At 38.3% G+C, this 27812-nt stretch overlaps 1 long non-coding RNA gene and 1 pseudogene across 3 annotated transcripts in view; one reads left to right on the top strand and one right to left on the bottom strand.

The window, feature by feature from the left end:
- Positions 1 to 726: 726 nt before the first annotated feature.
- LOC131776403 (uncharacterized) overlaps positions 727 to 27812 on the bottom strand; it is a 97563-nt gene continuing 70477 nt past the window's right edge. The window contains exons 1-6 of one of the 3 annotated variants that reach the window (XR_010719095.1): positions 15508 to 15571; positions 15282 to 15396; positions 8630 to 8765; positions 4208 to 4349; positions 2494 to 2709; positions 727 to 1452 (exon numbers count right to left, since the gene is read on the bottom strand). This is a non-coding gene — a long non-coding RNA (uncharacterized lncRNA). Of the gene's footprint in view, positions 1453 to 2493; positions 2710 to 4207; positions 4801 to 8629; positions 8766 to 15281; positions 15397 to 15507; positions 15572 to 27812 lie in introns of those variants that run through there. The other 2 variants (XR_010719094.1, XR_010719093.1) reach the window with 2 other exon arrangements.
- Positions 9034 to 14514, top strand: LOC136284417 (uncharacterized; annotated as a pseudogene).

Genomic DNA, 27812 nt, shown 5'->3' with positions numbered 1-27812 from the left:
AATTGTTTCAGAATGAGCCCTACAGAACTTCAAGAAAATTGGCTTGATAATCCCAATACAAGAATGAATGAAGCTCTTGCAAATCAAAGTAATGATTGGAATAAATTCCTCATTGATTCACACTCAAGCACTTGTAATGCTGAGATACATTCAACTGATCCTGCACCTGAAATTACTATTTCTGAGGCTACTAAAAGACATGATAATTTCACCAACAATCACCAGTAGTCACAGACTGTAATGACAATGACAATGATGGATGTTGTAAAGTTGAGGAGAGATCTTTAGGTGTCACAGATACTCAATCACAGGAACCAGATATGACTGAAAATGTTAAAAAGATAACACCCTTTGCATCAAGAGAAGGGAAAAAACCTTTAGGTATATATATGGACAAAGATTCTCAATTCCTATCATTTCCAACTGTTTACTGTGGTAAAACTCGAGCTGATGATAAGGACAGAATGACACCTGTCCATTACTGTACAAGATGTAAGTGGCACAATCAGTACCAAACATCCTTTATGAATTCAAAAAGTCACAAATTAAACATGTTCAAAACAGTGTCTGCATCTCTCTAAGAATGTGTAAAACAAAAAGCAACAAATATACTGCAGGTGACCTAAAATCAGATGAAAGAATATAATGAAATTTATTCATCAAGATGAAGGGTTTAGAGTATTAAGACATCTAAAAGGATCACCACATTACTTTCAAAATTGCAAGAAAGATTTGTTTGCTGTGTTATATCATCTAGGTAATCCTACATTGTTTTTCTCATTGTCAGCAGCAGAAACAAGATGGTCACATCTCTTGAAAGTATTAGACAGGCTTGCAGAAAAGAAAGACTACACTGACTATGAAATTGATAATAAAACATGGCAACAAAATTCAAAAGGACCCTGCAAACTGATAGCCAACCAGCCATTCATTCATTTACAATTTTGCAGGGATTCAACTGCAATCCAATGGAATATTATTAAAAAAGAACAAGGAGGAATGGAGTGGGTAACTTATTCAAAACCTACAGCACATTCATGCAAATTTTATGTTAAAAATCTTCCATAAAAAGTGTACGCTTTTATGGAAAAAGTGAAGTTAAGGAGTGGTGCAGGTCAAATGATAGCCAAAATTTGAATTCTGACTTATCACCCATCACCCCAGCAGTCAACTCTATTGGAAAGTTACCCATTGGCTGCCTATGTTAACATGTAAAACTGTATGTTTTTGTAAAGAGGAATTTAATTATCTTCAAAACCATTTACATGTAATGTTTCCATGACTTATTCAAAGTTTCCTTGTCTATCGACCTTCATGGTAAGGCAGATCTTGGTAAAGGATGTGCTCCAGTGGGTTGGTAACAGGGTCTCCCAGAGATCCAATCTTGTGACTCCATTTTCAGGAGACTGAGGACCTGGAAGACCATGCGTTTGAATCCTAACTAAAGGTGTCCTGCGAGATAAGGAAATTTTCATGTTAGTATCTATTGCATTGGTATTGCTTCTCTTTGCTCTATGAGTGGTTCTGAAAACTTGCACCAATCTCTCACCCTGTCAGATGCTATACTTAACCCAATGGTGACAACCCTTTAACCACTAAGAGCTGACCAGCATCTAATTTCTCCCTACTCTATCAACCGTGAATCAAACAGGAAGGTCACAAGAGTAAAGGAAATAATCACTAACTGAAGAAGCTCTTGATTGCCAAACAAATCATTCTTGTATATATAGAACCGTATGGAAAATGTGCATAATGATATTAGGGTGTAGAAGGTTAATCACTCAAGCCTTCCTGCTTTTTGAAAGTAGGCTTTGTTTTTGTTTTAATTTAGAGTTATTATTTAGTCACCATGATTGTCCTTAATTGTAATCACTTAATCAAAATGCACGCTACATTTAGGGGTCACTCTTGTCTCAAAGTCACAAACAGCTGAGCCATGAACTTAAAAAAGTTTCGGAAGACATTCTTGTTTTTAAAAAGTGCCATATAAAGTGACACAATATCCTCTCTGTATTGAGACTAGGAAAGCATTTTGACTAACTGCAGCATATCTAGCTAGGGTTGCTTAACATGATCTCTTCTAGAACAAAAACGGACTCAAAAAAAGCATTGTGAAACAAACAGGAGTGGGAAAAATTAGAAAGAATATCAAACTTAAAAAACAGCACCCCCATAAGGAGCCACTCCCTTTTTATCTCCTGAGGGATGGGGGTGTCAGAAGATTTTGGGGGGAATCACACAGTTTTCAGTGGTAACAGAAAGGGGTTCAGAGTATAACATAGAAGAAAGGGGAGACTCTAGAAAATTGACTGCCAGTGGGAGGGGGGAGGGGTTATTACAATAATTATTACAGAGCCCTTGCGGTGGAGAGAATCAGGCAAATTTTATTGAACACAACCAAAACCATCCCACCCCCCTCTCCTTCCTAGGCGATAAAGAGTGAACATTCTATTAGTTAATGGCATTTTGGAGCCCTCAACATGTTTGCATTACCTGTTTGTCATTGATCTTCATGACCAGTGTTCATCCTCCACCAATGCAGTCTCTAAACTCTTCCCCATTCATGGAATAGTACACAGACAGATCTTTATTGCCCAATGTCAGGGTATAGGCCTTGCTTGGGCTACCACTGAGAAGAGAGCATCAGTGTGTCATGTCTGTTGACTCCTGTGCAGTAGTTATTTGGAATTTTATGCAACACATGGTGTCCTGTGAGATAGGATTTTTTCAACTTAGTATCCATTGCATTGGTATCACTTCACTTTGGTCTATAAGTGGTCCAGCAAACTCACACCAATCTCTCACCCTGTCAGATGCTATACTTAACCCAATGGTGATAACCCTTTAACCACTTAGAGCTGACCAGCATCTAATTTCTCCCTACACTATCAACCCTGAATCAAACAGGAAAATCACAAGAGTAAAGGAAATAATCACCAACTTAAGAAGTTCTTGACTGCCAAACAAATTATTCTTGTATATATGGGGGAGGGGAGTAACATCCTACATCTAGGATGGCTTACTGTGATCTCCTCCAAAACAAAACAAAAACTGACTCAGAGGCACTGTGAAACAAACTGGAGTAGGCAAAATTAGATGGAGGACAAAAAAAAAAAAGCCCCTTTAAGGACCAGTCATAATTTATCGCCTAAAGTTTGTTTTGAAAATTGAAAGTAATGTTTAGGGAATTTGATGGATTCTTTATTACAAAACAAACAGAGAAGCCTTACTCTGTTCTGTCGTAAAGCACTTAACCCTTTAACTCCCATGAGTGACCAAGACAGTATATCACTACAATATGACAACAATATCAAGCAGACGTGATGAGAATAAAGAAAAATAATAATTAGTGGATTATAAGTTGATACAACACCAAATTCTCAAAACTAACATCACAAGAACTGAATGGCAGACAGTAAGGAGAATTAATAGTGAGATCTTGGGAGTTAAAGGGTTAAGAAGCGGCTTGAGCACTCAAGCTCTTCTTTTATGCTCTAGCCATTTCCTACGTGCTTTACAAGAACTGTTTCTTCTGTAAAATAACCACTTTACTTTAAATACTCAATCAAAATGCGCACTACATTTAAGAGTCACTCTTGTCTCAAAGTCACAAAAGGCTCGGCCATCAACTTAAGAAAGTTTCAGTAGACATACTTGTTTATAAAAAGTGCCATATAAAGTGCCACAATATCTTTACTGTATTAATACTAGGAAAGCATTTTGACTAGCTGCATTATATCTAGGACAGCTTAATGTGATCTCCTCCAAAACAAAACAAAAACTGACTCGAGGACCAGTCATAATTTAACACCTTAATTTTTTTTTTTAGAAAATTGAAAGCAATGCCTTTAACTCCCAGACTAAATTTTAAATTCTTCTTGTAGTCAACCATACAATTCTTATAATGTTATTTCAGAGAATTTAGTATTGGATCAACTAATTATTCCCAAATTGATAGTTTTCTTTATTCTCATCACTTGTCTGGTTGATATTGTGTTGATATTGTAAGGAGAATTTTTGTCTGGGCCACTCAGGTGAGTTAAATGGTTAATCTATTCTTTCTTATAAAACAAATAGAGAAGCCATGACAGTGTTCTGTTCTTTTGTAAAGCACTTAAGAAGTGGCTTGAGCAGTCAAGCACTTCGTTCATGCACTAGCCACTTCCTAAATGCTTTACAACAACTATTTCTTCTGTAAAATACCCACCAGCCCTCAATCCTTTGTTTCACCGGAGATGAACCATACTTTTGTGCTTCTGCATCTTGTTGAAATGTACATTGCATAGCTGCCATTACACCATTTTCTGTTCCACAATCAGTGTCCAGTTTCACTGGACAGCCTTCTAACCCTGCAACACAATTCAAATAAAAACTGAAAATAATTTCTGGATGGTTGTTCGACCTTGTGACTGTTAGCCACATTATTTTCGACTCCATCCATAAATACAACCAAGTATTGGAAATCCTGGGCCACTAAGCTCATTCATGATTTGTTCTTGGACAACGTCCATGTCAAAAGATGGCAATCTTCTCCTGAAAGTTAAAATGCTTCAACCTACAACCTGTATTTTTCAATGTTCGAACACACGTCATGATGCCATGACACTTCGCTAAAAATTCAGTGAGACCTTAAAACGTATATCCTCTTGAAACTAATATGAAATTATGCTTTCTTCTTCTGGATGATCGCTTACTGAACTTGAAGAAGCCAATTTAGCTCAATTCCTCAACAAGAACGGTACAAAAATGGCGCCCTAATTAGCAGTAGGTCAGCATTAGATTCCATCCACCAAAACCTCCTTGGTCGAGAGGGACTGAGATGGAATGATAGACAACTCATGACTTGTTATACTAAATGAAAATTACGATGCTACGACAACATGCCGACTTATCCCGATGACCTAAGTGTATTATTTGTTTGGGAAATTGCGTCAAAACTTTTTACTCAAGAAATGGTAAGTATTAATTTATTATTCGATTGTAGTATTATAAAACATTTTACGCAATTTTATGCAGATATTTCACGTATTTAAAAGGTGCCCAGATGTTACGTAGTTTTGGTGGATGTCAAAAGGGAACATCCACCAAAACTTTGACCAAAACCATCAACAATATATTTTTTAATTTTATCTATAGCCACTGTTAGATGTTCAGGGAGACAAAAGATTTATACTACTAATTAGCAGTTAGTGCTCTGGCTAATTATTTTTTATGGTGCACAATTGCTGACCGACCAAACATTCATAATGATTATCATAACTCTTAACGCATAGAATAAAGTGGTTTTGGTGGATGTTTCTCTCCATCCACCAAAACCACCATAGCAATTTCTGCTACTTCCTTACAGAAGACTGATGCGACCTGCTATTTGGAGTACATAACCACAATCTATTTCTTTGTATGTAGAGATATTTTGCAAAGTTCTTGAGTCAGCACCTGTTATTATTGAAACCATAATCATAACATGGTGCACAATATAGAGTACAAAAGGTTCTGGTGTGGCAATCATGTAATCTTGAAACAGGAGAGTTTTTAACTGACTTAAACTGACTTAAACAGACATTTGCAACAAAATTCCAGGTCCAGAAATTTCTTCCACTATTTCCGCTAAAATCATAACCTTTAAGTACAACAAATCAGCACATCAGTAATTGTTATCAGGGGTCTGAAAATCCTATAAATCTTTCACATTTATTTCAAGTAACCTTTAATTTCACATGGATGAATAAGTATACACTCAAGATGCAGAATGTCTTACATTTTACAAACTATTTCCCTTTTTATGGATAGATAGTGAAAGGCCTTTGCCACATTGGTGAATCAAACCATTGTATACCATGCATTTTGTGATAATTGTTTGTTTTTGCTCACAATATCCAGAAAAATGGAGGGGATAAATTTAAATAGCAAATTCTATTAATGGTTAAAATTAAATAATATTGGAAGATCAAATTAACTTTGTAATGTTTAAAATTCAGTTTTGGCTTCTTGCTTATTCCAGCCTCTTAATATTTAAAAAGCATTCCTTGTCATTTTTGTGTTCTTCTGTGTACATAACTTGAAAAATAAACACAGAGAAAGGAAACCACAAAGGATTAAACTTGAAGCTAAAGCAAAGTTTAAGTTGAGCCATAGCTGATCCAAATACTGAGCACTTTGTATTGTAACCCATTTAGCAGTAAAGTTTATCTATATGTCTGCCAGCTTGTCACAAGTTTTACCCCTCTCCTTCAAAAGTCTCTATAAATAAATTTTTCTTTGTGGTCCCTAATTGATGATAAGTATATTACAGCTCCTCAATTTCCCTCTCTCAAGACAAGGTTACTCTAAATTTAACAAAGTAATGGACTTGATAAAACTCAAACTATAACTCAGCTGGATGCTACTTGCAACCTTAATTTCTTGATATCAGTATACTATAATCAATATGTTATAAATAAGAACCCTAATGCTTAATTTTGCAGTGATCACCCTCCTCCTTTTCATTTGCAGACCAGACTGGAACCTCTATAGGTGTGTTTGCTTGTTTTGAGTGGGGATGGAAGAAAAGGAGTCATGCCGCTTATCTGATTTATTAAACCAGATTTGTTCTGTTTATACACGTGCTGGCAATTGAACCTATCCTTCCCAAAATTAGGAAAGGCACACCAGTAAAAAACGAATTTTTGCTCCTTAAATATCTCATGCATCTTCCCCCAGTATTTTGTGACTTCTGTCTGAGGAAGGAGGTGTAAGCATTAAGTTAACCCGAATGATTCCACAATTGTGGTATCATCCAAGCCATGCCAGAGGACTTGAACTAGATGAACTAGTGAGAATGTACAATAGCGATAGCAAAGCTTTGTAATGCCAAAGAGCTATATCAATATATATATATATATCAATATATATATATATATCAATATATATATATATATATATATACATATACATACATACATACACCGGTGTTCCCGAAACCTTTGACAGCTTTAAAGAAAGAAAACTTCGTCCTCAATCCTGTTTCAAATTCCGCAATAAGTTTGTGCCTCATCAGCAGAATTTATGTATCCTAAATTATCTGCATGTCTACCGTCAAGCAATGGTTCGCGACTTAAAATTCTTGCTATGCTGTTTCTGTTTGTTCCCCAAGAGTTATGGGATTTACAGCTTCGGATGTTTGGCTACATCACTTGCGGATTTCCGAGAATCTTCGGTTATGTTTTGGAAGTCATTAAATATTCCATCTCAGTCCCTCTCGACCGAGGTGGTTTTGGTGGATGGAATCTAATGCTGACCTTAGCAGTATGTGGTCAGAGCTAGTCCCAGGTTCCGGTCTGCGACAGGCTTAGTCACCAGTACTTTGAAATTTTGTTGTGATTTTCTTAATTTTGGTTTGTTTTAGCTTGCTTTTGTGTAACAGAAAATTTCGATGTGTTCTGTTGTATTTCAGAAAAGAAATTGAGTTGTGATAAAAAGTAGATAAATGCAGATATTCCAAACTATTATTTTAGCGATCAATTTTTATCCAACTGAAATTCTAAACCTTCCGACAACCTGAAAGCCATGACGAAAATTTAATGTAAACGATAGAAACAATCTTCTAAACCTTACCCACTGTACAGCAGTCCTGTTTCTTTTTTGACAAGTCCTCAAGATCTGACAACTTGCCTATTATTTGTTTGCAAACTTTCTTTCTCTTATTAGCATCAGCACCAATGGCGAGCAAAAAGATGACTGCACAAAATTTCATAGCTGCCGTTTAACTGTCTTGAGTACCCCCTGATTTTAGTGAGTCTCGACAATAATTTAGGAATATTGCAAACCCCATCCTATCAACCCTTGAAACGCCTGTGACATTCCCTACAATTACTCCTTACTTGAATGCATACTCCATCCTTATGCTTCGTTGAGAGAATTTCTACCTTCATCAGACCAATCTTAATAAGCTGTTTTTATCGATTTGCTGCAACTAACAGACCAATAGTAATTATTCTGTTTACAGTAATAGAATTATCCGCGTTTACTGGCAAACGTCAAATAATCATCGACACCGACGACACGTCAGTCAGTGTAATCTGTCAAATCTTTCACGAATTTTCTATTCAGTTAGCTGAATGAGTAATGCAGTAACGAAAAGACTTTTCATTTAAAGCGTAGGCAGAGTCACTATGGCGATGCCCGCCTTAAGGTGAAAACCTGGACATCAGGTTCTTGCAATGTCAATAAAGCCCCCTCTCCCTCAAAGGCATGCTTTTGACACTCAACCACAAGCCCAATCCAGCCTCAAAGAAAACTGTCACTTAGACAAGGGGTCCCATAGCATACCCTCCCCACCCCCTAGAGCTTTCCACACAGAGCCATTTACAACCCATCCTTAGATAGGTTAGTGGCTGGGCAGCATGCAGGGCACTACCCTTGACGTTAAGCGCTCCGCATTTTTATCGGCAAGTCTGGCTTGATGGCGGGGTATGCCCCTAACCCTAACCACTAACTGAGCCCTATCAACGCATGAACTTGACTCTCAATCTTGCAACATATCGAGTTTGTTTGTGCAAATCTAATCATATTAGATTTATATATTAGATTTATATATTAGATTTATATATATTTTTGAATATGAAAGAAAAATTAAAACGCTAAGTACTACCTGATTCTTAAAAAATGAAACAAGACTCCCTCACTCCTTGCTAATCTCATAGCCCCATACGCTGGCAAGGGAAAATCTCACCATGAGATTTGATTCCTCAATGCAACATCTTCCCGCTTAATTCTTTTGTAGGTTACTGCAAAAAATCACAGACAAACAATCAAACTACATCAAAAATAGAGCATTCAACTACTTCCCATAAAGACAACACTCCAAGTGGTCTCTTACAAGCCCAGTAAACCACACGTACAAGTAAAGACTCGGACATGATAACAATGATTACATATTATACACAATTTTAAAAAATAATGAAATGTAGAAGAAAATTAGACTTTTAGATTGTCACGTTGCTTTACAGTATTGTGATGGAATTTGCTTCAGTTTTCAGCCTTTGGGAATCGAAGATGGTAATACACTGCCTGGATTCAGAAGTAGCCCCACAGTGATTTGAAATAATTGAAACTTTATGTGGGAATACCACCCATCAGCAATCGTTTTCTCTTGATCAGCCGTCATCGTGCAAATTAACTGAGTCTGCTTTCAGTAAAAATTTTCTAGCTAAAGCTTAGCGAGACAAAACAAGTCTTTGAAACCTCATTTTTTAGACTTCAAAGGAAGCCTCGTCACCCTTCTTTTCCACTTAGGAATCCCTCAAAGAAGGATACTAATCAGTTGCAGTGGCTTTCAGAAGTGAAGCAATTGGGAGAGAGTTGAAACAAGTCGAAATTAACAATCATTTACCAGCTGTCGACGAATAGTTATGCAGTAATAAATAACTTAAGTGTTGAAAATTCTGTTCTACGCATTTTTTCCTTTGTAAATATTTATCTGATACTGTTATATCCGTTATATTTACATAATTATGTATAAGCTATGAATTGGAGGAATAAAAAAATAAATAAAAAATAAAAAACTTGATAACAGAACCTATTGAGTGTATTTTGATCAAAAAATATGCTTAAAGTGACATTACCTTATATTGTACAGGTCCTAAGAGTAATTGTCTCTAAACTAAACTTACTCGCCTAGAAATGTATTTTTTTAACATAACTTTATCATAATATCTTGAATGGGAAGTTTTTCTGTACGAATCTTTGCCCAACCGAATTTAGAAAATGTTACTGGAATTGGTTTACATACTTCATTTGAAGAAATGACATAATCATATTTTCTGTTACAAGTCAGTTCTCTCAGAGGTATTTTTGACTGTGCAAGTTTTGCAAAATGTCTTCGGAATACATCGAGATGAAACATGTCACTTATACTACGGTACTCTGATTCAGTTAGGAATTTATCCGTCTTTTTGTTCCGAAAGTTTTAGTATGATTATTCTCAGTTATTCATTTTCAAAAGTACTTTTCTCCCCAACCCTTCCTTTATAGGATCAGTTTACGTAAAAAGACTGGTGGACTTACAAAATATGATTTTGTTCTTTATTTCCAGAATGTCTACTTTCCAACATTGCTAGGAGATATGGAAATATATATTTTGAGAAGCTATCAGTTAAGTTAATAATCACGCCATATTGTATCTTTCAAACAGTGTGAGAAAAACGCATTCAAAAACTGCTCAGATTTAACTGATCTTCGCAGCATTTTGCTAAACTGTTATGTTGTGGATGATTCCTACATTTGCTTCATGGAGAGTATCTTTCGCATTGCTGAATAACAAATCCTAAAAGGAACGTCAAATTCAGATGAAGAAGACCAATGCATGTACGTTTTGTAATCAAAAATTACATCCATTCGACCCTTAAGATCAGGGAAACTATTTTTACTCGTACTAGTTACTAGTTGTACTCATTCTGACTGATTTTCCACTTCATGACTACTATAATAATAGATCGTTCTTCATATATTTTTGCCGGAGCCTTGGATTTTCGCTCCATAAGTTTCGTTCTCAATGAGCTATCGGTTTGCGCTGTCCATCCGGAAAAATCGTTTTTACCTTGATCACATTATGATCACAATAAGGACATATTGAGCGGGTGCAGGCCACTCTCACATAACGAGTCCTACGTCGTCCACGTCGAGTCGGAGAGGAGCCCACAACAAAATCAAAGGGGCAGTAATAAATCATATTTCTCGATGAATGATTATCTCCTTCCTCCAGAATGCCATCCCTAAGCTTGGCTTTGAATGTTTCAAAGATCATCCGCAAAGAAATATGTCGATAAAATGAGGAAATCCCATCACCATTTTTAAGGTGGAAATGCTTGTCGATGATGTGTTTTCTATCTTTCCACTCCAGTCGAATGGAACTCTTCCTGCACGACTTACAGCGGGTGGAATTCATGGCCAAAAAATATTATTGAACAGAGCTAAATTCAGTTCTCGAAGAAGCGTTGTTAGCAATGGCTCAGGTCGCGTGGTCTGTTGCGTATCAAATATGGCGTTCCAAAATGGCGCTAGTATCTTCAGTGATGAAAATCGCTAAGTTTGGTTGCAAAATTTCAGTTTCTTTCCGAAGTTTACTACGGAAAATTCTTCCGAAGTTTACTACGGAAAATTCTTCCGAAGTTTACCACCGAAGATTCTTCCGAAGTGTACTACCGAAAATTCTTCCGAAGTTTACAACCGAAAATTCCTCCGAAGTTTACAACCGAAAATACCTCCGAAGTTTACTACCGAAAATTCTTCTAAAGTTTATCGCCGAAAAACTCAAAAGCACCTGGAGGGCTGCAGAAAAAGGGAAATCTGATCTAACGGATATGAGTTTTCAATCTAATGTTATATTCCCAATCGACCTTCTCCGCGCTCTGTTGGGTAAACAAATATGGCGTCCAAAATGGTGCTAGTATCCAGCGATGAAAATCGCTTAGTTTCGACGAAAAATTTGAGTTTTCTTCCGAAGTCTACTACCGAAAAATTCAAAAGCACCTGGAAGGCTGCGGAAAAAAGGACGTCGGGTCTAAGGGATATAAGGTTTTCACCGTAAGTCATATTCACGACGTTTACGTACTAAACGATCAATGGGCCCGCGGGAAAAAAATTTTAAAAGGCTTATGTTTTAGAAGGCAGCGAAAAAGTGAGGAGCCGCACAAGCTGTCGCTTAAATGTGGAAGTGAAAGTGAGGACAAAGGCGTTGCAAACGTAGTGCAAATTGTTCCCATTTTTACGGAATGGTCGCTTTCGGTAGACCTCATTTTGAATTAATTAGCGTTATTCCGCATGCTCGAGACTGGCAACATTCCGCTGACATTGATACGCCGTTCGCTTCAAAACAAATATTTAAGCAAAGATCTCTTATTCCTTCTCAACGAAATAGGAATAGAGAAACCTCAAATCAAAAACCCCTGAAATACGCTTTGTAAGGACATGATCAGGAAGCGATGACTATCCTGCCGAGTTGTTTTGTTTTGATGTGAACGATACAACAATTTCTTCTTTAAAAGAGCAACACGGAAGGTGAGGGGATATTATTTTGAAGAAGCTGTAGATTGGACGTGAAATGTAAAACAGTTGAGTTTGCGTGTACATTTTTGGCTAATTGACGGCACTGTCGAATCGGCGAATTTTATCAAACTTAAAATTTTATTAAATTGCGCTAAATCATTTCCCCGTAAAATCCTTTGAAGATCGAGAAGAACTACACTTCTCACTGCAAAAGCCAGATTTTCAATCAATTATTTTGTGTAACACATAGTTAAATAACGGTCTTTAAAAGCTGAATTAATAGTGTTTATCTAATTCAAACTGCACTAGTTGCACTGCGCAAAAAAATAAGAGAAAAACTACTAATAAGAGAAATGACGTTAAGCTTGGTTTCATGTTTTCATGTTTTCATGTTTTCTCAATACGAATTTTTGTTGAGTCGTGGCTACTTTGACAAACCTGAACTGAATATCTAAACTTCGTCATTTAAGGCAGTCTTCGCACATCACCGCATTATCCTGGTGGAGAGTGGCCCTTTAAGCCTACATCACTTTCTGATAAAACGAATTCGTGGGATGACGGCAAATTTTGTGCTGGACTCGTACTTTAGCCAATAATCAGAGTTTGAACTACAGACGATTTCCTCTACAAAAGCGTTGACGGGCTCCATACACGTGTTTTTGGTCAAGCAAGAGCCACGGGCCGAATGTATCGCTTAAATAGGTATTGACGGTACTTCTGAACGTATTCACTGAAATTAGCTTGCGAACGATGTCTTTCGAGCGAACTTTGAGGCATATCTGGTCGAATGGTTGCGTCCTCTGAAGGGTTCGCATGATAGCGATCAACTGACTTTCGAGACTTTGTTGGTATTTGTCTCATTGAACTTGAGAATTTGGCAGACTCATGGATCAGTGTAGGAGACACTGTCCATGTAAAAACAAATATGAGCTTTTTAAGAACTCGGCGAGTCCTAAGCGAAACTCAGCTGAAAAAACTCAGGGTAAATATCAGTGTCGCTTAATTTTACCGTGAAAAGCAACAAAAAAAAGATCAGTATAGGAGACACTGTCCATGTAAGAACAAATATGAACTTTTTAAGAAATGGGCGAGTTCTAAGCGAGACTCAGCTGAAAAAACTCAGGGTAAATATCGCTTAATTTTACCGTGAACAAAAAAAAAAAGTCTGGAAAGGGAAAGTATGCTTTGGCATTGTTTATGTTTTTGCAAGTCTTAAAGAAGTAGTTCCGTTTCCCAGAGAGTTTAAACTAAAACAGTTTATTTAAACTGGCGTTTCAAGGTTATGCGTACCAATTGTACATAAGGTTTCTTTTCGACTCTTTTCGAGGAACACAAATGATTCTCCTCTTCATTTTAATTCTCTGAGTGCGTTTTTATTGCGTGCTTGACGAGGATATTTAAACACGGATAATGATGACGAACTGCGCATCATATAAAATTTTTGGGAGAAGTGATTAAAACCGTAATTTAATTCTGGAATGTAACGATTGATAAGAAATTTGACCTGAGCAATGGTGAATTATTCTCATATTCTATTTCCTGATTGCCGATCCAAAGGCTGAAGCGAATTCACATCTGATTATTTCTATTTCGAGTTAAGATACCTTTAGAGAGTATCACAAGCCAACTGGAAAAAAGTTCAAACGCCTATGGGTAAATTATGAGACAGCTTTTAGACTAAATACACAAAGCAAACAACTCCGCGTAGCCGCGTTGCTAACGTGTATCGAGCCTGATGTATTGGACGTTTGCGACTGAAGAAGAGGAAGAAGATATCGATGTAGTACTGCAGCCGCCAGAAGAATACTGTGGTGGGGAGACTAACGAAACGTACGAACGGTATGTGTTCAATAAACGTGACCAACAACGAGGTGAGTCATTTGATATCTATTCGACCTCGCCACGCTCTTTGGCGAAGACATATAAAGTTGCATTGGAGAACTGAGAGATAATCTCTCAAGAGATCGCATAGTCCTAGGAATACTAAATCCTGCAACTCGAAATAAATTGATTGCTGAGCCCAAATTGAAACATCGAAGCAATTTAAAGAAAGAGCACGTGATTAAATAAATACTGTTAATACGTCGCGAAGCCCTCAGCGAAGTAACACTGGCGAAGTAACACTGACAGCTCGTGGCGAAGCAACGTCCCACGTAATAAAGGCTCCGGCTCGGGTCAGCACGACTCGGATCCTCCTCAAATCAAATGCAAGTTCTGCCTAAAGATTCACGCAAGAAAATGAAAGTTATGTGCAGCTTGGCAGAAACACCGTTAAGATTGTGGTTCTCCGTAAACCACTTCCCGAGATCGTAGGTGTGCACAAAGCCTGCAAAAGGCAAACAAGTTCACGGAGTAGACGAATTGTCCGACCATTCAGATGATTATTTTCTTAATGTAGAGTCTGTCAGTGTGATTAAAGCGGAAGAGTGCCAGCGCAAGATCTTTGCTACAATGCGCCTGAGAGAGACAAAAATTTGGCGCTATTGTTAATATTCACCAGTAGATGAGTATAAGCAAGCAATGAATGATCCAGTGCACAATCAACTTAAAGAAGCAAACAAAACGCTGACGATGTCAAACAAAACCCAACTCATGATTAGTATGAATTTCAAAAGGTTTGCCATTTCAAAAGGTTAGCTCTGTTTGAGTTTTATTACCCGACGCAACCTGGCAATCTAACTGAGCGTGAAAACCTTCGGCATGTCCATTTCGTTTTCTCTTTGAGGATTTTCGTTTCTGCTTTCTATGCTCGAACTTTTTTTCAGTTCTTCTGTTGCTACTTGCTTGCTCGCTTGTTCCGAAATTTCACTTTCAATTGACCAAAAAAAGTTAAAGAGAGGTCCCCGAAAAGGTGGACAAAGTACAATTTGGCAGATGGCGTGACAACTTTAGCTCAGCTCTCTATGCTTTGTACTCTGATAGAGCACGCTCTTCAAACCAATTACAGCGCGCGTTTTATCCGAGCTTTAATACAAAAATAAGTAATGAGACAAAACCAGAGCTCGAAGACTTATCCTCTATTGTCAATATTTGTCTACTTTGAAATATTCACGAGCTTTTGTAGATTATTTTTCACAGATTTCCTCGGTCTTTAAAAGCTGAATTACTCGTGTGTATCTTATTCAAACTGCACTAGGCGCACAAAAAAAAGAAATAAATAAATAGAGCAAAAATCTACTGCGTATGAAAAATTACGTCAACTTTGATTTCATGTTTTTTCCACACGAACTTCTGTTGAATCGGCTACTTTGACATACCTGAATTTAGTATTGAAACTTCATCAATTAATGCAGTCTTCGCTCAGATAATTGTGAAACGTTAACGACGGACGAAAAAGAAGCTGGCGTCGACAACGTCACTGCTTCTGAAACCCTAAAATAAGAGGAAAAACAAGTAAAAAGTTTTGCAAAGTATTTAAATTGACTAACTAAGTTAAAAAAAAGTGCATAATTTCATGATACAACAGATTTCACGTAAACTCACTCCATAGAGTTTGATAAGAAACTTTTAACAGAGATTTAAAACGTCTGTCCTGCCTGGACAAAATGTCTATGTAATGTAATGTCTTGCCTGGACGTGTCGATAAACATTTGTATAACCCAGTCAATATGTGTTAATGATTCGTCACTGATTGCAAACTGAGAAGAACAATTAAGAACAGTTGTGAACATTTATTACAAGACTTCTTCACCGCCGACAATTCCCAGTGACTTCCAATCTACTAGTGATGCAAAGGGTAATGATTTTTGTCTGGCAGTGGTGATTTTTAATTCACAAAAATCCACGAAATATATCATACGTGTAATGTTCTCGTGACCTGTTTGGGCACGCGCGTTCCTCAGTAGTGTAGGAATTGGCAGTACGAGATCACAAGTGTCGCGTACAAAGGCGCCAACTCTCCATAGTGCTTTCCATATTATGGAAATTATTTAGCGAAATCATTTTATGGAATTGTTTAATGGAGTCATTTAATGGAAACATTTTATAATATCAAAGTGTTGGAATACTATTGGAGACTAGCGCTACATCTCACATCATTTTTCCATTGCGTGACATTCCCAGCGCAAGCAGGGAAAAACAGCAAGCAGGCAAAGTAGGGAAAAACAGGAAAGTCTATGATGTAATAACACAGGTGCTTTCCCGAGGAAATGGGTTACCAGATTGTTATTGCTCTCAGGTCATGTGAAAGTCTCGTGAGATAATGCAATCTTTACAATAATATTTTGATAGAATTTAAGAAAATATACGACATTTTTTAAAAATATGTTTCGACAGTTCTTCTGTGATCCTTGGTTCTTATTTAAACAATTTATAGTGTATAACAAAACGCTCATTGAACAAAACAAACAACAGAGACAAAACAATGTATACAGTTACAACGAAAGTTTTAAATTAACATGATAAAGTTGATGATTGAGAGTAGGTTGCTCCCATTAAATGTGAATAGCTTCTTTGATTTTCAGTTGGAGAATTGTGGAAGCGTGATGTAAGATGCTAAAACACTCATCAGAACACGGAGTGCAACATTGTTGAGAATTTGGTAAATGTCTGAAGCTGTGAGAGGTCCTATCACTGACCAAGTGCTAACACACACGTGTGAATAAATGCCGAGAGGTTTCGCCGACATAGCAGGCATTACAGCTCACATAAAAACTTGTGAACCACACACCTACGGAGCCCAAGAGGGATAGGATCTTTCACACCAAACATATTACCTACTTTAAAAGATGAAAAAACAAACTTAATATGTATGTTATTACAATAACGCTAAGTAAAGTGGCGAATCCTTTTTTGCGTGACAACAGAAAAAGGGCCAATGTAATTAAGCTAATTTGACATAAAATGTCGGCGTGCTGTCTGAAACGGAAACCGGAGGATTGCACTCATTTCGGGTCAGCGTGAGTGCCGATTGAAAGCTGATTTTTAAAGAAAGATTACCAGTAAAGTTTGGCAGTAAAGTTTGGCAGTGGAGTTTGTCTTCAGTTTGAAGATGCAGAAACCCATCCAAATCTCTTCATCACTGGAGAGTTTAGAAGATTAGAGAAGTGGTGGTTCCATAGACACATGAAATGGACGGTGCTTGAGGAAGTTGTTATTTTTCCACAGCTTTGGTGTAACATTATTGTTTTCATTATTTCAGTTTTGTATTTTGTAATGTCCATAAGCGATCTTCAGTTTCAATTTCATATGTCAACGAGTCTGTGTCTATGAATAGTTATTTTGCTTTATCACCAAACTTCTTATTAATATAGTTATGACGAAAATCGTGCGTCTTGGAAAGATTAAGAATACACATTCCTACAAATGCCGGCGTTTTTAGAGTGACTGATTCTTTGATCTTATGAACAGCTACCAAATGTGTCATTAAAATTTTTTGATGACACATAAGTTGGCCTCGAGCTATATGTATATTTTAATTACCAATTTGGAAAATAATGTTCTGTTTTTCAGTTTTGTTGCACTGTTTTAGAGATACTGGAAATGTAATACCTTATCCAACTTTTCGATATATACCTTGTTAGTTTTTTTAATCTTTGGAGGATATTCTCTTGTGGATTTAAATGTCTGATATGGCACCATTGATCATCTTCACTTTAGAGGTTTATCAATCCTTTACCGAAATTTCTAAGTTCTGAGGGTATTTTAACAAAGCCTAAATCAATATTGAATCCGAAGCAAAAAAGAGATATTTTTAATTCTAATTTTTCAATTTCAACTTTTAATTTTTTCATTTTTCATTTAGTTTAAAATGTCAAAATATTTTGTTTGAAAAACGACTATGTCATAACTTGTGTGTTCCTCCTAGTTTCTACTGTGACTGTTTTAATAGTGCTTGCTTCAGTTAATTCTTGAATTTGATCTATTTACTTGCGAAGAACTTTCGAAAATTATTATTATCAGCCCATCCATTCTAAACAATTTCGTTGCCGAGTTCTCTACCTATGGTTAGGTCGCTACTATCGTTTGAAGTCAAGGTTTTTGGTTATGATTTATTATATAGCGAGGTAGTCTTGCGTTAAATCCGAGAATTCTGATTGTTTCTTACTTGGTCCGTACTCTGCCTTACGGACCGTCTCCGTCTCTCTTTTGGTCGCAAAAGCCAACAAATTTAAAATAAACAAGTTTGGTCTGAGTGCCATAAAATAAATCACTAACGAAAATCACCACCCACGCTTGCTCGAGTCGTACTTGGGAATATTGGCCCTCTTTCCTGACAGTACAGACCTCGCTGTGCTGGGTCTATACTGTCAAGAAATCTAACCAAAATCCCTCGGCAAGGCCCTTACGCTCGGTTAGTAAGAAGTTAATTTTAATGAAATGATACCTCAGATCTTACAAAATCCTTATCGTACATCTGGAGTACGAAGGTCTCATTAAAGTGATGGCTTTTACGGCTAACGGTTAAAACTTTGGCCAGTTCACGGCTAACAGTTAATTTCCTTATGTTCCTCTTGATAGAAAAAATTCTTACGGTTAACTTTTTATACGATCTATCAAATTTTACGCTTACGGCTACTCTATAACATGTAATTTAGTGTTAACAACTGAGTTGAAAACGTAAATTAGCCACCGTAAAGGGTAAAAAAGCTGACGTTTCGAGCGTTAGCCCTTCGTCAGAGCGATTGGAGGAATTGTGGGTTGTGTGTTGAAGTGGAGCTACGCCATTGGTGGGAATATGGTGACGAGAAAACAGGAATAAATTAGTTGAATGAAAAGCGCTCGTTGATTGCGTGGGGATGAAGGGTGCCGATTTGGAAGATAAATTTTTGTTCTAGTGTTTTACGGCTTTCCGAACTGCCTAGAAGTAAGGAAAGGCCGCAAACTGTCATTTGCTGTTTAGAATGATTAGGAAGATTAAAGTGTCTAGCGGCTGGTTTGGATGCGTCCTTGTCATTTCTTTCCACGTCGCGACGGATGGTTTAGATGTTGTGGACTGCAGTGGACTGGTTCCCTTTTTAGTTAAGCCCTCCCCAGCTGTAGATGGCTTTGAAGTGAACCCTCCAGTATTACACAATTCGCCTTGGCAACAGTCCATTGTACAGTTGGAGACTAGACCGCCATCACTGAGTATTTTGCACGCTGTTGCACAAAAAAGTAAGTTTTCAATCAATATGAGAACACATGTAATATTTTAACAATATGGGAGCTTTTCTGATGTTCTGCATGAAAGTAGATACTTCTTTTAGTAGCTTGGAGATAAATAAGCACTCACAAGGATTTTATCCACAGGATCAAAAGATCGAAAGAAGGTAGCTAGCACACCGTTTAACACGGAACCGCAGCTCTGTTTCGTTCTTAGGAATGGTCACATACTGAGATTTTATCTATACTCCCAAAAGTCAGAAGCACTTAGCACAGCATGAAAAATTAGCACGTGACCATAGCACCACGAACTGAAGAACAGCTTTTACATGAGTAGTTCTCAGTTAGAGATTCAACCATAGAGGTGAGAGTTTCAACGACCTTAAAAATCCCTAAATGCTATTTCCACTCAGCAACATATGAAAATAAACTGATTTAGAAATATTACCCTTGCAAGGTATAAACTGAACTGCGTGCTCAATCCTTGTTTTTAATTGTTTTTGTTTTTGTTTTTTTTTTTTGGCTGCATACACCAAACCTAAATAGGAGGGCATGTAATGCATGATATAAACCTTGTCTCCTCCTCATCAGCTTTTACCTATAAATAGTGTCATGACAAATCTTCCCTGACGCTTTCCTCACGGACTTTCATTTTTGCATTCATGGACCATTTAGGTTTTCATAATTCATTATCTAAATCTAGCTAAAGAATTCTAGTCGACCGCGCCTCTGTTTTGTTAACATACGGGTAACTGCAGAGAAAATCGTTCATATTAGACTCGACGTCACTAAAAGGTAATAATTTAAACAAAAAATAAGTTTTCCATTAGCTTTGGCAGTGAGTTGAAATGAACTTACAATTAACTAAAAATTTTTTATATGGGAACAATTGTTTAAATAAACTAATTTTCATTCTAGGCCTATTGTTGTTTAATTCAGTTGTTAAATTGTTGATGATTCGCTGTCAATTTTCGTTGACGATCTTCACCCATTTTATTTCGATTCTGCTGATTGAATTTACCATGATGCACTTTAGTCCACTGCATTGTAGGCTTTTTTAATTATACTTGCAGTCGGTCGCTGAAAATATTTAAACGCTTCTCAATTATAACCGCTAAAAAAAAAAAAAACGAAACGAAACATGAAATAAAAACAGGTACGAAAGAAAAAAAAAGCGAAAAGTGTATGTTTGAATCTTCTGAGACTCGTCTGGTATAGCGTTCAATGTAGTGTATCTCCATGATCTCAGCCGAAAGTTGTTGATTTTACTTTGGTCCAGTATTTTACTAGGTCCAGCATTGTCAGTGGTGCCCCCGAGGTTGTAAGTGGAGCGCCTTGCTGCTATAAGATCACTTAAGCTTTCAGGTCCTGCATCGCTGGCTAATATATTGAAAACAATGGACAATATTTTCGCTAATCGTTGTTCACGAAGACTTGAGGGACCGATACGCTTACAAAGTTCTTCATGAGACGAGGACTTATCTCTGAAAACAAAGCGGAGCACTCGTTTGATCACCATCTTTAACTTGTCAGCTGACTTCCTATCACAGAAGTGCTGTGTTTCGGAAAAGTAATTCAAGTGTGGTAGAATGAAAGCTTTATAAAGATCCCTTCTAATCTCAAAAGGAAAAAGGAAAAAATTTCTGCATTCTTTTTATTACAACGATTTACATATTTTAGCGATGTGCCTTTCGAAATTTAATTTGTCATCATTTTAGTTATTATTTAATGATCGACATTTTGACAGACGTCCATCAAAGTCAGGAGGTAAGCTCAGAAAGACTTCGCCGCATCTCATTTAATTTAAGCTCTGAGATTTTTAACTTCTCAGGTTTTCTTCCATAAGAGAAGCGCCAGGCATATCGTTTTCCGTAAGAAATGTCGGACTTGAAATATTCGAGGTACTCGCCATTGCAAACGAAGAGGGACGCCCCGCAAAAGTTTGGCCTTTCTGACCTTGTTTTCATGCAACTCGATCCAGGACTCTTGCGCTGTCCGCCAATATAAAAGTCGTGTATTGGGAGCGGTCTCCATCCTCGATCTGAATCTTTCCGTAAACTATCGAGGTTAACAAGTAACCATGAATTCAGTGCTGCTCTGTTTGCTTCTTGCGTTGCTGCCATGTGGTAAGTAATTTAAGAAACCTTTTGTTGAACTTTGCAACATTTTTGAGTTCATAAGGAGCTTTGGCCCCGAAAAAAGTTCGCAGTATGCATTCCACGGAGGCGCTATATTTCTGTCATTGGTGTAGAGAATTACATCAACGCTTGCGGCCGGTAGGTGTCTATGCGGTTACTTAAACCTGTTGATTATAAGTTAAGGTTCACCTAATAATTAATACTTCATCCATGCTCGAATTAACAAATAGAGAAGCCTTGACTGTGCTCTGTTCTGTTGTAAAGCACGCAGGAAGCGGCTAGAGCACGAAAGAAGTGTAGGGGGAAACACCGGAATGACTGATATGACTTTCCAATCAACGCATCGGAAAGGATATCAGAGCAAGCTCTTATTTTTTCACTCGAATGGTGGCCGACGTAGTTTCTGAGGCTTGTTTTACTGTGATGACTGGAGATCGCCAGATGAGCGAGCCGCGATGGACTTCAGCATGATCATATTCGCTCAGACACCGTCATGATTAGTTGGAATTTTAACAGTTATGCCAGTTTGGTTACATTTTTCATCATATATGTTTTGTTCTGTTTTGTTTTTGAACTCTGAACTTTATATACTATATGAGTGTTAGCTGTGTTTGATTTTTATTACCGTACGTAAGCTTGCAATCTAGCGGAGCGTGAAAAACTCGGAATGTCTATTTTGTTATTCCTTTGAAGGTTTTCGTATCTGCTTACCTTTTAATAACGTAAATTACGGCGCCTGGTATGTTTACAAACCTTTGTTTGGTTCTTTTGTTGCTACTTGCCGGCTTGCTTGTTCCGAAATTTCACTTTCAGTTATCGGAAAAAAGCTAGATAGAAGTCCCGGAAAAGGTCGAACATGGTAAAATTTGGCAGATGGCGTGACAGCTTTAGCTCAGCTCTATGCTCTATAATCTCATAGAGCACGCTTTTTCAACCAATGACAGCGCGCGTTATATGGGAACTTTATTAAAAACTCTCATGGAGCACGCTCTTTCATCAATGACACTACGTGTTATATCCGAACTTTAATATAATTTCAATTACGAACACAATAAATCTTGCATTGGAATAACTTGGCGCGATCTTATCATGGAGGCCGAAGCCTTCGATCAATCGGCTGAGCTTTCTATAGTTACGGGATGTGCTGACGAAAAGTTAATGTAAAATCAGGCCGAATACTTTTGGAAAGAACAAATTGTTTTGGTCGATTCCGCGATGGCTACAATACGTTCTGTCACGCCAGCAGGTCTCAAGCGCGCCAACAGAGGCTGTTTGTTCAACACCAGGTAACCAAACAACACGTATGTTATATCTTCAATTGGTCTCTGTGCCAGACTAATTGGACAGGGAGAATTCCAGCAGATGGATTGGTTTGGTCTCAAAATATAATCCAGTTGTTGATGCGGTAAATCAAATCGCTCTCGACCGTACACTTTAGGCGGGAAATGCCTCCACTGATGGGAAATTGCAAGGATATCAATCAAGAGTAGCCAATAGACATTCGGGAAAATTTAAGGATAATAATTATATGTTTTTTAATTTTTTTTAACGGTGGATGCCTCAACTTTCGGTCAAAAGAAAGAGTCCAGACAAAGAGCGGTCTCCTGATATAAATTAGTGTGAATTCAATTCTTCGCACCTTCTTGGGTGGTGTATACCTGACACGGCAAAAAAACATGCGTTCACTGTTAATTTTCCGAAATGGTGAATGACTGAGAAATTCAACATTAAACTGACGTTTTCCGATATCGGAAAACGTGCGGCAAATTCATTGTTCACCCTCAGTAAAACTCAGGAAAAACACGAAGTTCATCGCAAGTTATCCAGCACCAGGAAAATACCAATGAATAGCCTGTTCACCTGAACGTTTTTCTATAGTTTTCCCGTGCGCGCGAACGCGGCATTTTCCAAGCGTTTTCCCACAGAATAACTAACGGTGAATGCCATGAAAACATGATGTTTGTCGATTGTTTTCCTGCTCCACGAAAACGCTATTGTATAGCTTGTTTTCCTGAACATTTTACTCAAGTTTTCCCGAGCGCGCGATCGCTGCATTTTCCGAGCGTTTTCCTCGCAGAATTACCAATGGTAAATGCCATGAAAACATGATGTTTGTCGATTGTTTTCCTGCTCCACGAAAACGCTAGTGTCTAGCTTGTTTTCCTGAACGTTATTCTATAATTTTCCCAAGCGCGCGAACGTTGCATTTGTCGAGCGTTTTCCTGCAGAATTGCAAACGGTAAATGCCAAAAAAACAAGAAAATCGTCGATTGTTTTCCTACTCCACGAAAACGCCACTGATAGCTTGTTTTCCAGAACGTTTTTCTATAGTTTTCCCGAGCGCGCGATTGCTGCATTTTCCAAGCGTATTCCCAGATAATTACTAATATCATGAAAACATGATCTTTGTCGATTTTTTTCCTGCTCCATGGAAACGCTAATGTATGGCTTGTTCAACCGAAAGTTTTTCTCTACTTTTCCCGAGTACGCGAACGATACTGTTCTCACAGAATTACTAACGACCGTGATTAAGAAATGAAGATGTGTTGTTCGTCTCTTGTTTTCCTGCTCTATGGAAACACTTGTGAACAGCTTGCATTGTTTTCCTGTAGCTTTTTGTAGTTTAATTAAGCTTATTGAGTCATTTGAGTGGATTGGATCATTTCAGGCAGTTGGGTCACTTGCACTGATTGGGTCATTTTCGCTGATGGCCACATGATAGGTTCTGCTGTTTCAGAAAGTAAATGTTATTTGAAATTATTGGGTCATCTGAAACAGTTAGGTCACTGGAACCAATTTGGTCCTTTGAGGCAATTCTGTCATTTGGGCCAGTTGGATCATTTGAGGCAGTTGGCTTTAATTGACTGATTGGGTCATTAGAGGCAGTTGGGTCACTAGAACTGGTTGAGTCATTTGAGGCAATTCAGTCTTTTAAACTGGCTGGGTCTTTTTAAGGCAGTTGCATCACTAGAACTGATTTGGTCCTTCGAGGCAATTCAGTCATCTGAACCAGTTGGTTCATTTAAGGCAGTTGGCTATTATTGACTGATCGGGTCATTTGACACAATTCAATCATTTGAGCTGGTTGGGTAGTTTAAGGCAATTCAGTCATTTGAGCTGCTTGGGTCATTTGAGGCAATTTAGTTATTTGAGCTGGTTGAGTCATTTGAGGCAATTCAGACATTTGAGCTGGTTGGGTCACTTGAGGCAATTCAGTCATTTGAGCCAGTTGGGTCATTTGAGGCAATTGTGGTATTTGAGCTGGTTGGATCATCTGGGGCAATTCAGTGATTTGAGCTGCTTGGATCATTTGAGGCAATTCGGTCATTTTAGCTGGTTGAGTCATTTGAGGCAATTCAGTCATTTGAGCTGCTTGGGTCATTTTAGGCAATTTAGTCATTTGAGCTGGTTGAGTCACTTGAGGCGATTCAGTCATTTGAGCCAATTGGGTCATTTGAGGCAATTGTGGCATTTGAGCTAGTTGGATCATTTGAGGCAATTCGGTCATTTGAGCTGGCTAGATCATTTGAGGCAATTCAGACATTTGAGCTGGTTGAGTCATTTGAGGCAATTCAGTCATTTGAGCTGCTTGGGTCATTTGAGGCAATTCGGTCATTTGAGCTGGCTGGATCATTTGAGGCAATTCAGACATTTGAGCTGGTTGAGTCATTTGAGGCAATTCAGTCATTTGAGCTGCTTGGGTCATTTGAGGCAATTCAGTCACTGGAGCTGGTTGGATCATTTGAGGCAATTGTGGCATTTGAGCTGGTTGGATCATTTGAGGCAATTCAGTAATTTGAGCTGGTTGGGTCATTTGAGGCAATTCAGTCATTTAAGCTGGTTGAATCATTTGAGGCAATTCAGTCATTTGAGCCGCTTGGATTAATTGAGGTAATTCAGTCATTTTAGCTGGTTGAGTCATTTGAGGCAATTCAGTCATTTGAGCCAGTTGGGTCATTTGAGGCAACTGAGGTATTTGAGGCAGCTGGATCATTTGAGGCAATTCAGTCATTTGAGCTGCTTAGGTCATTTGAGGCAATTTAGTCATTTGAGCAGCTTGGGTCATTTGAGGCAATTCAGACATTTGAGCTGGTTGGGTCATTTGAGGCAATTCAGGCATTTGAGTCAGTTGGGTCATTTGAGGCAATTGTAGCATTTGAGCTGGTTGGATCATTTGAGGCAATTCAGTCATTTGAGCTGGTCGAGTTATTTGAGGCAATTCAGTCATTTGAGCCATTTGGGTCATTTGAGGCAATTCAGTCATTTGAGCTGGTTGGGTCATTTGAGGCAATTCAGTCATTTGAGCTGCTTGGGTCATTTGAGGCAATTCAGTCACTGGAGCTGGTTGGATCATTTGAGGTAATTGTGGCATTTGAGCTGGTTGGATTATTTGGGGCAATTCAGTCATTTGAGCTGCTTGGATCATTTGAGGCAATTCAGTCATTTTAGCTGGTTAAGTCATTTGAGGCAATTCAGTCATTTGAGCTGCTTGGGTCATTTAAGGCAATTTAGTCATTTGAGCTGGTTGAGTCACTTGAGGCGATTCAGTCATTTGAGCCAATTGGGTCATTTGAGGCAATTGTGGCATTTGAGCTAGTTGGGTCATTTGAGGCAATTCGGTCATTTGAGCTGGCTAGATCATTTGAGGCAATTCAGACATTTGAGCTGGTTGAGTCATTTGAGGCAATTCAGTCATTTGAGCTGCTTGGGTCATTTGAGGCAATTCGGTCATTTGAGCTGGCTGGATCATTTGAGGCAATTCAGACATTTGAGCTGGTTGAGTCATTTGAGGCAATTCAGTCATTTGAGCTGCTTGGGTCATTTGAGGCAATTCAGTCACTGGAGCTGGTTGGATCATTTGAGGCAATTGTGGCATTTGAGCTGGTTGGATCATTTGAGGCAATTCAGTAATTTGAGCTGGTTGGGTCATTTGAGGCAATTCAGTCATTTAAGCTGGTTGAATCATTTGAGGCAATTCAGTCATTTGAGCCGCTTGGATTAATTGAGGTAATTCAGTCATTTTAGCTGGTTGAGTCATTTGAGGCAATTCAGTCATTTGAGCCAGTTGGGTCATTTGAGGCAACTGAGGTATTTGAGGCAGCTGGATCATTTGAGGCAATTCAGTCATTTGAGCTGCTTAGGTCATTTGAGGCAATTTAGTCATTTGAGCAGCTTGGGTGATTTGAGGCAATTCAGACATTTGAGCTGGTTGGGTCATTTGAGGCAATTCAGGCATTTGAGTCAGTTGGGTCATTTGAGGCAATTGTAGCATTTGAGCTGGTTGGATCATTTGAGGCAATTCAGTCATTTGAGCTGGTCGAGTTATTTGAGGCAATTCAGTCATTTGAGCCAGTTGGGTCATTTGAGGCAATTCAGTCATTTGAGCTGGTTGGGTCATTTGAGGCAATTCAGTCATTTGAGCTGCTTGGGTCATTTGAGGCAATTCAGTCACTGGAGCTGGTTGGATCATTTGAGGTAATTGTGGCATTTGAGCTGGTTGGATTATTTGGGGCAATTCAGTCATTTGAGCTGCTTGGATCATTTGAGGCAATTCAGTCATTTTAGCTGGTTAAGTCATTTGAGGCAATTCAGTCATTTGAGCTGCTTGGGTCATTTAAGGCAATTTAGTCATTTGAGCTGGTTGAGTCACTTGAGGCGATTCAGTCATTTTAGCCAATTGGGTCATTTGAGGCAATTGTGGCATTTGAGCTAGTTGGGTCATTTGAGGCAATTCGGTCATTTGAGCTGGCTGGATCATTTGAGTCAATTCAGTAATTTGAGCTGGTTGGGTCATTTGAGGCAATTCAGTCACTGGAGCTGGTTGGATCATTTGAGACAATTGTGGCATTTGAGCTGGTTGGGTCATTTGGGGCAATTCAGTCATTTAAGCTGGTTGAATCATTTGAGGCAATTCAGTCATTTGAGCCGCTTGGATTATTTGAGATAATTCAGTCATTTTAGCTGGTAGAGTCATTTGAGGCAAATCAGTCATTTGAGCCAGTTGGGTCATTTGAGGCAACTGAGGTATTTGAGGTGGCTGGATCATTTGAGGCAATTCAGTCATTTGAGCTGCTTAGGTCATTTGAGGCAATTTAGTCATTTGTGCTGGTTGAGTCTTTTGAGGTAATTCAGACATTTGAGCTGGTTGGGTCATTTGAGGCAATTCAGGCATTTGAGTCAGTTGGGTCATTTGAGGCAATTGTAGCATTTGAGCTGGTTGGATCATTTGAGGCAATTCAGTCATTTGAGCTGATCGAGTTATTTGAGGCAATTCAGTCATTTGAGCCAGTTGGGTCATTTGAGGCAATTCAGTCATTTGAGCTGGTTGGGTCATTTGAGGCAATTCAGTCATTTGAGCTGCTTGGGTCATTTGAGGCAATTCAGTCATTTGAGCTGCTTGGGTCATTTGAGGCAATTTAGTCATTTGAACTGGTTGAGTCATTTGAGGTAATTCAGACATTTGAGCTGGTTGGATCATTTGAGGCAATTGTGGCATTTGAGCTGGTTGGATCATTTAAGGCAATTCAGTCATTTGAGCTGGTTGAGTCATTTGAGGCAATTCAGTCA

The sequence above is a fragment of the Pocillopora verrucosa genome, chromosome 11 (assembly GCF_036669915.1).
Source record: "Pocillopora verrucosa isolate sample1 chromosome 11, ASM3666991v2, whole genome shotgun sequence".
Classification (NCBI taxonomy): domain Eukaryota; kingdom Metazoa; phylum Cnidaria; class Anthozoa; order Scleractinia; family Pocilloporidae; genus Pocillopora; species Pocillopora verrucosa.
This window is presented reverse-complemented; position numbering and strand designations above follow the sequence as displayed.